The sequence below is a fragment of the Panthera onca genome, chromosome B1, assembly GCF_046562875.1.
Source record: "Panthera onca isolate mPanOnc1 chromosome B1, mPanOnc1 haplotype 2, whole genome shotgun sequence".
Classification (NCBI taxonomy): Eukaryota; Metazoa; Chordata; class Mammalia; order Carnivora; family Felidae; genus Panthera; species Panthera onca.
The window spans coordinates 175,623,256-175,639,265 of NC_138342.1; the positions used below are offsets into that span (position 1 = coordinate 175,623,256).

General features: G+C 35.7%; 1 long non-coding RNA gene across 1 annotated transcript in view; it reads right to left on the minus strand.

Annotated features, from left to right (window-relative positions):
* Positions 1-16,010, minus strand: part of LOC132691648 (uncharacterized) — a 168,356-nt gene that overhangs the window by 53,905 nt on the left and 98,441 nt on the right. The window contains exon 5 of the long non-coding RNA XR_009615921.3: positions 3,815-3,974. This is a non-coding gene — a long non-coding RNA (uncharacterized LOC132691648). The remainder of the gene's footprint in view (positions 1-3,814; positions 3,975-16,010) is intronic.

Here is a 16,010-nt window from a genome sequence, read left to right on the forward strand (position 1 = left end):
TACACAAATTCAGCAACATTGCAGGATATAAAATCAAGGTACAGAAATCTGTTACATTTCTATGTAACAATAATGAAGCAGCAGCAGAAAGAGAAATTAAGGAATCGATCCCATTTACTATTGCACCAAAATCCATAAGATACCTAGGAATAAACCTAACCAAAGAGGTAAAAGATCTATATTCTGAAAACTATTGAATACTCATGAAGGACAGTGAAGATGACACAAAGAAGGGAAAAACATTCCATGCTCATGGATTAAAGACAGTCTGGAAACAAAGACAGTCTCTTCAACAAATGGTGTTGGGAAACTGGACAGCAACATTCAGAAGATTGAACCTAGACCATTTTCTTTCACCATACAGAAAAGTAAATTCAAAATGGATGAAAGACCGCAATGTGACATAGGAAACCATAAAAATCCTAGAAGAGAACACAGGCGCAACCTCTTTGACCTTGGCCGGAGCAACTTCTTACTAGACACATCTCTGGAGGCAAGGCAAATAAGCAAAAATGAACTATTGGGATATCATCAAGATTTAAAACAAAAACCAAAAACCAAAAACTTTGGCACAGTAAAGGAAACAATCAACAAAACTAAAATGCAGCCTACAGAATGGGAGAAGATATTTTCAAATGATATATCTGATAAAGGGTTAGTATCCAAAATCTATAAAGACTTATAAAACTCAACACCCAAAACACAAATAATCCAAGTAAGAAACAGGCAGAAGACATGAATAGGTATTTTTCCAAAAAAGACATCCAGGTACCAACAGACACATGAAAAGATGTTCAACATCACTCATCATCAGGGAAATACAAATCAAAAGGACAATGAGATACCCCCTCACACATGTCAGAATGGCTAAATAACAACACAGCAAACAACAGATGTTGGCAAGGATGTGGAGAAAGGGGAACCCTTTTATACTGTGGGTGAGAAAGCAAACTGGTACAGCCACTTTGGAAGACAGTATGGGGGTTCCTTAAGAAGTTAAAAATAGAAACACCCTTTGACCCAGTAGCTACACTACTAGATATTAACCCAAAGGGTCCAAAATTACAGATTCAAAGGAGCACATGGACCTCAATGTTTATAGCAGCATTATCAACAGTAGTCAAACTATGGAAAGAGCCCAAATGTCCTATATATAATGAATATTAGTTGGACATGAAGAAGAACAAAGTCTTGCCATTTGCAATGACATGGATGGACCTAAAGTATATTATGCTAAGCAAAACAAGTCAGTCAGAGAAAGACAAATATCATATGATTTCATCCATATGTGGAATTTAAGAAAGAAAATAGAAGAACATAGGGGAAGGGGGGGGAAGAGAGGGAAGCAACTATAAGAGACGTTTAACTATAGAGAACAAACAGGGTTGGAGGGAGGTGGGTGGGAGATTGTATTAAGGAGGGCACTTATGTTGAGCACTGGGTATTATATATAAGTGATGAATCACTAAATTCTACTCCTGAAACCAAATAGTACACTATATGTTAACCAACTAGAATTTCAATAATAATTTGGAAAAAACAAACAATGAGATAGCACAACACATCTATTAGAGTGACTAAAATCTGAAAAATTGACACTATCAATTGCTGGCAAAGATGTGGAATGATAAGAACTCTCATTCTGTGCTGGTGAAAATGCAAAGTGGTACAGACACTTTGGAAGACAGTTTGACACATTCTTGCCGAGCTGAACCTAATTTTACCACACGATCTACAATTGTACTATGAGGTACTTTTTTCTTTCGCTGATTTGAAAATACGTCCACACAAAAACTTCATGCAAATGTCTATAGAAGCTTTATTCATAATCGCCCAAACTGGAAGCAACCAAGATATCCTTCAATGGGTAAATGGCTAACTAACCATGTATCATAGTATTCCATATAGAATACTGTTCAGGGATAAAAAAAAAAGAGCTATAAAGCCACATAAAAGTAAAGATGAGCCTTAAATGCATGGTGCTAAGTATAAGAAAACAGTCTGAAAAGGTTATCTGTGCATGATCCCATCTTTATGACCCTCTGGAAAAATAAAAACTGTGTAGATAGTAAACATATCAGCCATTGATAGGAGTTCAGGGGTGAGAGAAGATTAAATAGGTGAGGTATAGATAATTTTTAGGGCAGTGATACTAATCTGTGATACTGTAAAGGTATGCACTTGTTGAAACCCACAGGATTTTATAGAACAAAGAGTGTACTTTAATTATATGCAAATTTTAATAAATTATTTAGAAATTCAAGGGAACCTAATATGGAGTACATAGTATGACAAAAGAATCTAACTTTTGTAATAATGTAATAATGGAAATCCATGTAATAAAGTATTAGAATTGGAGACATCAGCATAAATTTGTGTTTTAGCTTAATTTAGACACAGATAGCTACATACAGATATATTTGTAGATATGTCTGTATAGACAGTACACACATATATCTCTTTGCTTTGCCAGCTGAGAAGGCCTAGAAGCAAAGATTATCCCAGTAGCAACGGCCATACCTAGTACCCAGATCTTGGTTTCTAATATCATTTTCCAGTAGAAGCAACCAGAGCTTCTCAGAGAAAAGTGCCTGGGTCTTGGGCTGTTACAGAAAATATACAGCATGAACCTGTAGTATCTTATAGTGCTAAACAGTAAGGAAGAACTAAAACAAACAAAAACCCATGTACCATGATGTGAAATATGTTAAGGGACACAGGAGCCAAGAAAAAGAGATCCAGGGGCTAGATCTGGAAGAATTTGAGTAAAAAAATAAATTAGGGTTGAATTACTTAACCCATAGTATATCTGTGAGTCCATATTGATATAAACAAATGATTGAATAAATAAATGGGGGTAAAAACAGACAAATCTTCCATGCAGAGGAATTCCAAATAATTTATTTAGACATCTGCCTCAAGCAGAGAAGGCGTAAGTTCCCACTCCTCAAGTAGGCTTTCCATGGTGACTCTTTCCAGAGTATATATAGTATGAAAAAACGAAGGGAGTAATTTAACAGTGGAAAAACCTGGCCAACATCATCTCAGCAGGGCAACCAAAGTCAATCTTAACAGTGATATCATGTTGATAGTATGTATCCTTGGTATATGTGGTCATCTTCCTCCTAAAATCCATAATCCCAATCTAATCATGAGAAAACCCTCAGGTAGACCCAATGTAGGGACATTCTATAAAACACCTGACCAGTACTCCTCCAATCTATCAAGCTCATCAAAAATGAGGAAAGTATTTTTGGGATGAGCACTGGGTGTTGTATGGAAACTAATTTGACAATAAATTTCATATATTAAAAAAAAAAAAATGAGGAAAGTCTGAGACATGGCCACAACCAGGATCCAAAGGACATGTAACAATTGTGAGTAAAGTGGTTTCCTGAATGGAATCCTAGAACAGAAAACTACATTACGCAAAAACTAAGGAAGTGTAATTATGGACATTAGCTAATAATAACACATAAACATTGGTTAATTATTCATAATAAAGGTAAGATATCAATAATAGGGGAAATCAAGTGTGTCTAAGTCCAATGTCAAAGGCTGGAACAGGTAACCCCTCCTGGAAGAGCATTGTGAAGTTTGGTGATAAAAGGCATGAATACAAAGAAGATGAGGAATCATAACCTCCTTCAATATGATATGTACCTTAACTTAAAGATTTCCCTCCCATCTCTTTTACTTTGTCCTTACAATTTATTTGACAAAGGTTGTTTTTTCTAGAAAGACTCTTACAATATGGATTTTGCTGGCTGAAGCCTCATGGAGTAGTGTAACATATCTGTGGCTGCTGGATTACCTATAAATTGAAGGTGGCATCCAGATGCTTGATCAGATGTTGGTTCCTGCCTTTGATGGGTCTCTCAGTAGTTCTGTGTTCTTTCAGCAGAAGGCATAGTGCCTAGTTGTCTCTTTTTTGAATATGTTACCAGCCAGTCTTGATGCTCCATTACCTAGATCTTAAGGAATGGCATACTGGTGAAATTTTTTTGTTTTATTTTAACTCTAAAATCAACTTTATTGAGGTATAATTTACACACAATGAAAACTAACAGTTTTAAAATGAAGGAAAAAACCCTGCCAATATAAAAATGCATGGTTGTAACAGTTCCTTGGATTTCTGCTATTTTATACACAAATGAAAGCATTATGTATACACTCTTCTCACCTTCTTTCCCCTTTATTTAGAAAGAACAAAATACTGAGCATAAGTTCTCAAGGAATCAACAAAACTGGGGGAAAATATATCTGTTTTCCTGTTCACTGATATCACTGGCAATCTTCACATAAGTGAAAGTGACCTTAACCTTCAGACTGAAATATATATTTCTAGGTCTCTGACATATGTAGCTTATCACAGTTTAAAAAACCTTTTTACATTTGTTTTTCCCATTTAGCACAAATAACCACATCAGAAGAAGCCTCCACTGATAATAATGCCATGAGCTATATTGAATTTGGACATAAGGGAGTTGGGGAAGAGGGAAGAAGGTAAGAAATAGCCATAGAAATAAAATGAACATGTGTGTGTATGATAGGGAGAAGATGAAGGAGACATTCTGGCAAAGCTGATAATCTCAGATAGAAATTGTCAATATTGGTTGAAAAAGACATTCAGTTTCTTAAGCCTTGAAAATACTCACATAGCCAGGACCAATAAAAATATATGGAAGCCTATTCACAAACAACAACAAACTCTCTCCATGAAAATCAGATGGAGAAGCAAAAAAAGAAAATGAGCTCAATTTATTTTCCCAAGTCAGACTTTTACCCTTTTTCAGATTTATCTGCATTGGCAGAGAAGAGATAGAACACAGGCTCATGAGGAAGAAAGATCTGGCATTAAGTCCCAATTCTACCATGTGACCTTGGGCGATTCGCAAGCCTCTGTGCTCTAATTACCTTATTTGAATAATGAGGAAATAATGTCTATTTCCTAGGACTGTACAAGAGGCAAAATGAAATGATACACAGAATATTCTGGGACAAGTATTATTTCTAATGAAAGCTCAGCACCTACAACACTGTATAGCCACCAGGGCCTAATCATTAAGGTCCTTGGGAGCATTTTCTCTCCTTAGTTCAGAAACTGTTTCTGAGCAGAAAAAAAACTTATGATTCGATTTGACTTCAATAACTTCTTCAGCAAAAACAAACTGGCAAATGGGTTATACAACTATTTGCATTTCATACCACTATGAAAATTGGCATTGGATACAATTCAGACAAAAACAATTAAAGCAGAAAAAAAGTTCTTTATCATTAAAAAAAAGGGGGTTCCTCCTTTCTGTCCATGTTTTTAAGTCCTGTCTCCAAACAGGACTTCAATGATAATTTTGATACAAAGTTTTTAAATGTGTTTGGTTATCAAATGTTACTTATACAAGTTACACAGTAGAGATTATTAATATATTTATATTTTAACACAATTACACATTCTCTATGAATAAATACCAGTAGCAGTAAGTCATAATTTTTACTTCAGGGACTCATAACATCTCCTCCCAAAAATATAACATTAAGCAGGAAAAGGAAATTATCAAGTGATATGGAGAGTATCATTTCATTTACATCAATTTTTTACCTTAAAAAAATACTATTTAGTGTTTTACCATTCACACTACACACACACACACACACACACACACCCGCACAAGACAAATACCAATCTCCTCTGGGGAGGGACAGGAAAGGGAATAGGAAGAGGCTTCAAATGTATCTATATTTTTTTCTTAACAAATATCTGAAGCACAAATGCTAAATATTCATATTTGATAAATCGAGGTGTTAGGAACAAAGATGTTATATTATTCACTACGCTTTGCTATGTTATGCAATAAAGTTTTAAATTATTATAATTAGAACAATGGATACACAGAATAAAAATCCTTTAAGAAAAAATAAAGCGTATGGGGCGCCACCTGGATGGCTCAGGTGGTTGAGCATCTGACTTCAACTCAGGTCGTGATCTCGTGGTTCCTGAGTTCGAGCCCAACATCGGACTCTGTGCTGACAGCTCAGAGCCTGGAGCCTGCTTCAGATTCTGTGTCTCCTCCCCTCTCTGCCTCCCCCCACCCCCGCCTGCCACACTCTCTCTCTCTTTCAAAAATAAATAAACATTAAAAATTTTTCAAAAAAATTAATAAAGGGTACAATACGAAAATGTAGTTTCCTAATCCATCCCTACCATGAGGTCCGCTTACCACTCATCCTAATTTTATTAATTTTAGGAACAATCCATTAACCTTCTCCTATAAAAGACAAAAGAATTAGCTCCCAGACTTCCAATCTGTTGGTCATTACTCAGTCACTCTTTAAAAGTTTAAGCGAGTTAAGTTACTTTTTGTAAGATATTCATCAATTACATGGCCGGACATCTCTACACGACACCCTAGTTCTTAGCATTTAAAATCTTTTTGGTACTTTTTTTTTTTTTTTTACAACACAAATATGTTTTGGGGAAGGAAGGAAAGTAGATGAACTGGAAGCTAACAGTCATTTTTTAAAATTGTGGTAAAGTACACATAAAATCTATCATTTTAACCACTTTTTTAAAAAAATTTAAGTTTATTTATTTAGAGAGAGAGAGCACGCGCGTGCACATGTAAGGGAGGGTCAAAGAGAAGGAGAGACAGAATCCCACGCAGGCTCCACATCATCAGCACAGAGCCTGATGTGGGGTTTGAACTCAGGAACAGTGAGATCATGACCTGAGCCGAGATCAAGAGTTCAACGCTTCACTGATTGCACTACCCAGGCCCCCCTCATTGTAACCATTTTCAAGTGTATATAGTTCAGTGGTATCAAGGACCTTCACAGTGTTGTGCAGCTGTCCCCACCGTCTCCAGGACTCTTTTCATCTTGCAAAACTGAAACTCTGTAACCATCATTAAAAAGAAAACCAAGGGGAGTACGGGAGTGCATGGGTGGCTCAGTCCATTAAGCGTCAGACTCTTGATAATTGGCTCAGGTCATGATCTCATGGTTTATGGGATAGGCCCACGTTGGGCTCCATGCTGACAGCACAGAGCCTGCTTGGGATCCTCTCCCTTCCTCTCTCTCCCACTCACATGCACACATGGATTCTCTCTCAAAACAAATAAATAAACTTTAAAACAAAACAAACAACAACAACAAAAACATGGGCCCAAAGTGGTATCATTTAAGTTAAAGCCCCAAGTAAACGAAGACTTAATACCTAAACTAACTGAAGTTTCAACCTCTCAGGAAGGTAACCTTTAACCATTCATCATGGGAATTTCCTGGTCAGCTCTAAGAAATTTACTGATAGACCCCTTATGTTCTTCCAGGAGGGCAGCCTTGCCCTACTAAAACAACGGATTCTTTGCTAATAATTTCCATTTTCCCCCTCGCTCTCTACCTTTAAAAACCTTTCCTCTTCTGTAGCCCTTTGAAGCTCCCTTCTACTCACTAGATGGGCCACTGCCACATACAATGAATCGATTAATAAAGCCAATTAATTCTTTAAATTTACTTGGTGAATTTTTGTTATTTAATACCATTAAAAAAATAACTTCCTTTTTCTCTCATGCCCTAAGTCCCTGGCAACCACCATTCTACTTCCTTTATCTGTGAATTTGACCTACTCTAGATACTCATGGAAGTGGAATCACAGTATTTGTCTTTTGTGACTGGCTTATTTCACGTAGTATGTCTTCAAGGTTCCATCTGCAGTATAGCATGTGTCAGAATCTCCTTCGTTTCTTTTTAAAATTTTTTTAATGTTTATTTTTTGAGAGAGACAGACAGAATGTGAGCAGGAGAGGGACAGAGACAGGAGACACAGAATCCGAAGCAGGCTCCAGACTCTGAGCTGTCAGCACAGAGCTTGACGCGGGGCTCGAATCCACAAACCGTAAGATCATGACCTGAGCCGAAGCCAGATGCTTAACCGACTGAGCCACCCAGGCACCCCAGAATCTCCTTCGTTTCTAAAGCTGAATAACATTTCATTGTATGTACAAACCACATTTTTTTATCCATTCATCTGTCACTTGACACTTGCATTGCTTCCACCTTTGGGCTACTATGAAGAATGTTGGGGATGCAAATATCTCTCTGAGACCCTATTATCAATTCTTTTGGATATAGTACACCCACAAGTAAATTTCTGGATCATGCAGTAATCATATTTTTAATTTCCATAGTAGCTGCACTATTTTACACTCCCACCAAAGTGTACAAGTGGGCCGATTTCTCCACGTTCCCACCACACTTGTTATTTTCTAGTTTTCTATGGTAGCCATCTTAATGTATACGAGATGGTATCTCATTGTGGTCTTATTTGCATTTTCATAATGGTTAGTCACCTTGAGCATCCTTTTGTGTGCTTACTGGCCACTTGTGTATCTTCCTTGGAGAAATGTCTTAAAGTCCTTTGGCCATTTTTTTTTTTAACCTTTATTTTTGAGACAGAGAGAGACAGAGCATGAACAGGGGAGGGGCAGAGAGAGAGGGAGGCACAGAATCGGAAGCAGGCTCCAGGCTCTGAGCCATCAGCCCAGAGCCCGACGCGGGGTGACCTGAGCTGAAGTCAGACGCTTAACCGACTGAGCCACCCAGGCACCCCCCTTTGGCCATTTTTTAATCAGTTTGGTTTTTTTCTTGTTGAGTTCCAGGGGCGGTTATATATTCTAGATATTAACTCCTTATCAAGTGCATGATTTGAAAATATTTTCTCCCATTCTATGGGTTGCCTTTTCACTCTATTGATTTTTTTTCCTTCTGTGCACAAATTTTTAACTTTAATGTACTACAATTTATCTATTTTTTTTCTTTTGTTGACTATCCTTTTGGTGTTGTATCCAAGATATCTTTTCCAAATCCAATGTGCATGAAGCTTCTCCTTTTTGTTTTGGTTTTTTTCTAAGACTTTTGTAGTTTTAGCTTTTACATTTAGGTCTTTGATCCATTTTTAATTAGTTTTTGTATATGGTGTAACATGAGAGTTCAACTTCGTTATTTCCATGTGTATATCCAATTTCTCCCAACACTTTTTAACAGAATAGCCTTTCCTCATTTAATGGTCTTGACACTCTTGTCAAAATCATTTAATTTCCATATATGTGAGAGGTTATCTCTGGGCTTTGTATTCTATTACATTGGTTTATATATCTTTATGCCAGCTCCACATTATTTTGGTTACTGTGGCTTTGTAATACATTTTGAAATAAAGAAATGTGAGACCTAATATTTTGTTGTTTTTCAAGATCATTTTGGGCATTCAGGGTCCACTAAGATTCTATATGAACTTTATGATGAGTTTTTCTGTTTTTGTAAAAACACCTTCAAGGTTTTGATATGCATTGCGTTAAGTCTGTAGATTACTTTGGTTAGTATCAACATCTTAATAGTATTAAATCTTTTGGTCCGTGAATATTGATGTCTTTTCGTTTGTTTGTTTCTAAGTGTTTTCAGCAATATTTTGTAGTTTTTGGTATCAAGTCTGTCACCTCCTTGAATAATTAGATTTTTTATTTTTCTTGATGTTATTTTAAATGTAATTTTTTCTTAATTTCTTTTACAAATTGCTCCTTGTTTAAGTATATAGAAAATTCCAATTTATACACTTTGTGTGTAAGTTTTGTACCCTGTAACTTTGCTGAATTGTCTAGGACTTGTATTACCATGTTGAATAGGAATGGTTCCAGAGGACATCCTTGTCTTTTTCCTAATCTTATAGGAAAAGATTTCAGTCTTTCACCAATGAGTATGATGTCAGTTGTGGAGCTTTCAAATACGGCCTTCATTATGTTGACTTAGTTTCCTTCTATTACTAGGTTTTTTTAAGTGTTTTCATTTGAAAAGTGTATTGAATTTTGTCAAACTATTTTTCTCCACCAATTGTGATGTGGGTCTTTTTTTCATTCTGTTAATGTAGTATATTACAATGATCCATTTTTGTATGTTAAACATATGTTTCACTTATAATTGTAATCCAAGAATAAATCCCACTACATCATGGTGCATAATCCTTTTAATTTGCTGTTCAATTCTGTTTGCTTACATTTTGTTAAGGATTTTTGCATCAATATTCATCAGGGATATTGGTCTGTAGTTTTCTTTTATTGTCTTCGTCTGGTTTGGATGATCAGGGTAATGTTGCCTTCATCAAATGAGTCTGAAATTGTTCCCTCCTCTTTAGTTCTTTGGCAGATTTTGAGAAAGATTGGTATTAGTTCTTCTTTAAATGTTTGGTAGAATTCACCAGTGAAGCCATATGGTTCTGGACTTTTCTTTGTTTGAGTGTTTTTGATTACTAATTCAATTTCCTTACTAGTTATAGATCTGTTAAGGTTTTCTATTTCTCCATGATTCAATCTTGGTTGGATGTACGTTTCTAGAAATTTATTCATCTAGGTTATCTGATTTGTTGATGCATAATTGCTCACAGTACTTTTTTTCTGTAAAATTGGTTGTAATTTTCCCTCTTTCATTTCTGATTTTAGTTTTCTGAGCCTTCATCTTTTATTTTTAGTAAATCTATCTAAAGTTTTGTCAATTTTGTTAATCCTTTGGAAGAAACAACTCTTGGTTTCAGTGATTTTTCTCTGTTGTTTTCCTCTATTTTATTTACCTCTGTTCCAATCTTTATTATTTTCTTCCTTATGCCAACTTATATTTAGTTCTTTTTTTTTTTAATTTTCTTAAGGTGTAAATTTAGGTAACTAATTTGAGAACTTTTTAAAATTTAAATGTTTACAGTATAAACCTCCTTCTTAACACCTCTTGCATTTTTGTTGCAACCCATAACTCTTCCTGTGTTATATTTTCATTTATATTTATCTCAATATATTTTCTAATATCTCCTATAATTTCTTCTTTGACTATTGGTGTTAACAGTATATTGTTTAATTTCCACATATTTATTAACTTTTCAGTTTTCTTTCTGTTGTTTATTTCTATTTTCATTTCTTTGTGATCAGCAAAGATACTTTGAATGATTTTAATCTTTTAAAATCTATTAAGACTTGTTTTGTGGCCTAACATAAATTCTATCCTGGAAAATGTTATTTGTGCATTTGAGAAAAAAGTATATTCTGCTGTTATTACATTGGGTGACCTGTATATATCTGTTAGCTACGCTTGATCTATACTGTCATTCAAATGACTCTTTTTCCTTATTGATTTTTCTCTCTTGCTGTTCTATCTATTATTGAAAATGGGGCACTGAAGTCTGCTACTATAATTATAAGCTATCAGTCTCCCCCTTCAATTCTATTTTTGTTGCATTTATTTAGGAACTCTGATGCTGGTGCATATATGTTTATAATTTCTATATTTTCTTTGTGAATTGACCTTTGTCATCTTTAAATAATGTTCTTCTTTGTCTCTTGTAAGGATTTTATTTAAAGTCTATGTTTTCTGATGTTAATATAGCCACCCCCATTGTCTTTTGGTTACTATTTGCTTGGAATATCTTTTTTTCATCCTTTCACTTTCTACCTATGTATGTCCTTACATCTAAGGTAAGTCTCTCATAGCAGATAGTTAGATCCTTTTTTAAAATCCATTCTGTCAATCTATAAATCTGTGTTTTATGACTGGAGAGATTAATCCATTTACATTTAAAATAATTACTGAGAGGGAAGTACTTACTATTGCCATTTTGTTAGTTCTTTTCTGTATGTCTTGAAGCCTTTCTGTCTCTTATTTCCTCCCTTACTACATTCTTTTGTGTTTGGTTGATATTTGTAATGACATATTTTGATTACCTTCTTTTAAAAAAAATTCTTTTTGAGAGAGAGACAGTATGAGCAGGGGAGCGACAGAGGGAGAAAGAGAGGAAGGGGGAAGAGAGGGGGGGAGGGAGAGAAAGAGAGAGAGAATGAATCCCAAGCAGACTCCACACTGTCAGCACAGAGCCCTACATGGGCTTGATCCCATGACCATGACATCATGACCAAGCCCAAATCAAGAGTCATACATTCAAAAGACTGAATCATCCAGGAGCCCACATTCTGATTACCTTCTAATTTCCTTTTGTATATATTCTACAGATATTTTCTTTGTGGTTACCACGGAATTACATATAATATCCTAAGTCCATAACAATCTATTTTAAGGTGACAACAACTAAACTTCAGTTGCATACAAAAACACTATTCCTTTACTCCTTTGTCCCCCCACTACTTTGTTATTATTGCCACAGATTATACATTTATATATTATGCATATATTAACATAGATTTATAATTAGTTTTATGTTCTTATCTTTTAAATTCTACAAAGTAATAAATGGTAGAGTTTGGACCAAAATTATAACAATATAGGTTTTCATATTTCTCCATGTGTTCACCTTTATTGGAGAATTATATATGATTGTATGGTTTTGGGTTACTCTCTAGCACTCTTTTATTTCATCCTGAAGAAATCCCTTTTGCGATTCTTGTAGGGCAAGTCTAGTGGTAATTAACTCCCTCAGCTTTTGTTTCTCTGGAAGCATCTTAATTACTCTGTCATTTTTGAAGGTCAGTTTTGCCATATATAGAATTCTCAGTTGACAGGTTTTTTTCTTTCAGCACTTTCAATACAACATTGCATGGTCTTTGGGTCTGCAGGGTTTCTGCTGAGAAACACACTCATAATCTCAAGAATCCCTTGTATGTGAAGAATTTTTCCCTTGATGCTTTCAATATTTTTGGTTTTGACTTTCCACAGTTTGATTATATTGCATCTTTTTTGTGGGTCTCTTTTGAGTTTACTGGGACTTTGTTGTGCCTCTTGTATTCTATTTCCATGTCTTTCCTCAAATGTGCAAATGTTCCAGCCACTATTATTTCTTCAGATAAGCTTTCTGCCCCTTCTTCTCTCTGTTCTCCTCAAATTCCCATAATGTATACACTGATCCACTTGTGGTGTCCTATAAGTCCTTAGGCACTGTTCACTTTTCTTCATTCTTTTCTCTTTTTGGTTCTCAGATTTGATAATTTCAAATGACTTGTCTTTAACTTTGCCAATTATTTCTTCTGCCTGCTCAAGCCTGCTGTTTAAATGCTCTAAATTTTTAATTTTGTTGTATTTTTCAGCTCAGGAATTTTTGTTTGGCTTGTTTTTACAATTTCTATCTGTTGATATTCTCATCTTGTTCATGTCTTGTTTTCCTTATTTCCATTACTTCCCTGTGTTCTTTTATCTTACTGGGCATATTTAAGACAGTGGTTTTAAAATATTTATCAAATAAGTCTGAAGCCTGTGTTTCTTTAGGGTCAGTTTCTGGAGATTTCTTTTCTCCCTTTTGAATGGGCCATGTTTCACTATTTCTTTGTATGCTTTATGATCTTTTGCTGTGTGTGTGTGTGTGTGTGTGTGTGTGTGTGTGTGTTTTATCCTATTCCCCTATATTCATGGCTGCTTTTAAATACCTTAATTTCCCTAAAAGTTTCACCCCATTTCTTTTTCAAGGACTTAGGTGTTCTATTGTATTCCTCTGCCTCTAATTTCTTGCCCCAAAGAAATTCATCCCTAATGCTCTTTTGCATCATGGTTCCTGCTAGTGTTTTTAACAAACTCCAACCTGATAGCCGAACTATTCCATTGCTCCCATAAGTGCTCCAAGTCAGGCAAGACAGAAACCATTCATTTGGGCAGCACCATACAAGATAGAACATCGCAAGTAAGTTCTAGTTTCTTTCCCATTCTGAACGAAGAATTGGGAACTGATTGTCTTCCTCCTACACCACAGCAAGTAGGGACTGAGGCAAAGGTAAGCAAACACGCCATAAAATTTCCTACCATTTTGAGTGTGGCTTTTCCTTAGGTGGGAATTTATTAGGTTGCTGCAGATCCTTAACTGGTTTCTAGGGTTCCCGCAAAGCTATTCTGGTCAGTATGTTGTTGGTTACCAATGTTTCTGTGAGCTCCCTGGTTTGCCATCTTTTGTACTCATCTTTTCAAAAAACATAAATTGGTGAGATCTCTCCCATAAATTGGATTAAATTATTTAATGTCTTTCTGTTAAAATAAAATCCAAACTCCTTGACCTCCAGTCATAACGTGTCCCAAGCTCTGCTTTCCTTTCCAACATTAATTTGTTCCATTCTTTCTATTTCTCACTAAGCTTTAACCACAAGAGTCTTCTCTTAGTTCCAGAAATGCTCAAATTCTTCCTGCCTTGAGGTCTTCTCACTTTTTATCTAGAATATCCTTCCTTCCCTCTCTGCATTGCTAATGCCTGTGTTTTCTCCTGAAGTGTTATAAGGCCCCTCATCAGAAATATGGTCCCTTACCTTTCAGATGACATGAGTCCCACTTCTATAGCATCACAGCACCAGGCAGTTTTCCTTTACAATGATATTTCAACTGTAAATATATAGTTTTAGGTGAGTTTTGGAGTGGTATTCACTCAATATAAATCTCCCCTAAAACCAATAAATTTTTTAGTAGAGTGAAAAGTTTCAGTGTTTATTGCTATGTCCACAGTACCCATGACAGTGCCTAGGGCATGGTACATACCCAAAATATTTTTGTTTGTTTCTTTGATGAATAAACAAAGCTTCTCATTTGTGTGTTTGCCTTGTTTTACTTGCTCTCCTCTTTAGTCCTGTAGAGCTACTGCTGTATACGGATTTCCATTCTACTTCTAGTATTTACAAACCAGACTAGACTGTTTCCATCAGCTTCCATCTCCATGTCTTACACTGGGCTGGCCTAGGGCAACATCACAAAGTAGCAAAGCTTTCCTTCTTCAGTGTCCTTTGCTCGCTTTAATCATTTTCTTTCCCTTCAGGTAGCCAGTGCTCTCATCCTGGGAAGAGGTAATTGCATTTATAAAATGACCTTGAGTTCCTACTAAATTCTGGACTTACTTCATCAAGAGGCCCTCTTAGTAGCAGACAGTGTATAAATACAAAGTGGAATTAGTCATGTCATTGACAGGCATGGAAAAAAGGTAATTTTAGAAGGAGCTTCTCTACAACTTTTAAGTAATAATGCAGAGTCTCTCTTGCTCAGTCTCATTCCTTCCTTCATTCCTTCATTCACTGCAATATTTTCAGCACCTACTACACGAAGAATATATGCAGCAAGGAGCAGTGCAGAGATTAATAAGATTTGATCTCCATCTTTAACTTCAGTCTAACAAAGTGGATACTTGAATAAACAATTACAATACATAGCCAATTATTAATTCATTCAACAAATATTTATTGAGAGCTTACTCTGTCAGGCTGTTGGGGAAACAAGTATGAAAAGAAATATCCTTGCACTCAAACATTTTACAATATAAAGGCAAACATACTTGCAAGCAATTACTGTTAAAATACATGCCAAGGTCTCACAGAAGTGGGAAGTAATAGCCTCATATAATTCTTTCAGCAACTTGGCTAACAAAGACAATTTCTATTGCTGTTGGTACCTTTAACAAATGACAAGGAGATAGGCCCCTTTTTTTCCAGAAGGGAACAGTACAATATAAAGGGAAAATTATGATGAAGGAAGACAAAAGAAACTATAAAACACAAAGAAAGAAATGTCAAGAGGATAAAAGGTTAGAGTAAAGGCACACTTAAACTTTTAATAAGGTCAAATGGGAACCAATTAAAAACAATAATACTTTCTCAATTCGGATCCATAGCTAAAGGGCTGATGGGACTGTGCCAGGTCACTTGATTCAATTCCCTGCCTCTAGGCTTTACTTAGTTTCAACTATCCTGGGCAGTGACTGTGATGTTCCCACCAGTATCCCCTATTTTCTATGCAATAGCTTTCTTTTCACCAATTAAGCCACTTTGGGTTTTTTTACCTTGGCAGAAGAAACCAACAAAATCAGCTTCCATTTGTAATTTATTGCTTCTTCTAGGGCTTCTCAGAGGCAATATCTGGTATAGACTTTAGTAACACAAGTGTAGCAAGACACAGACTGTCTAGAACACACCCCCTTAATCTTCATTGTAAAATTGCTATGAAGGATAGACTGTAAGAACCTGAAACATAGGGACATATCTTAACCAATTTTTGGAACCTTGAGGAAGTGA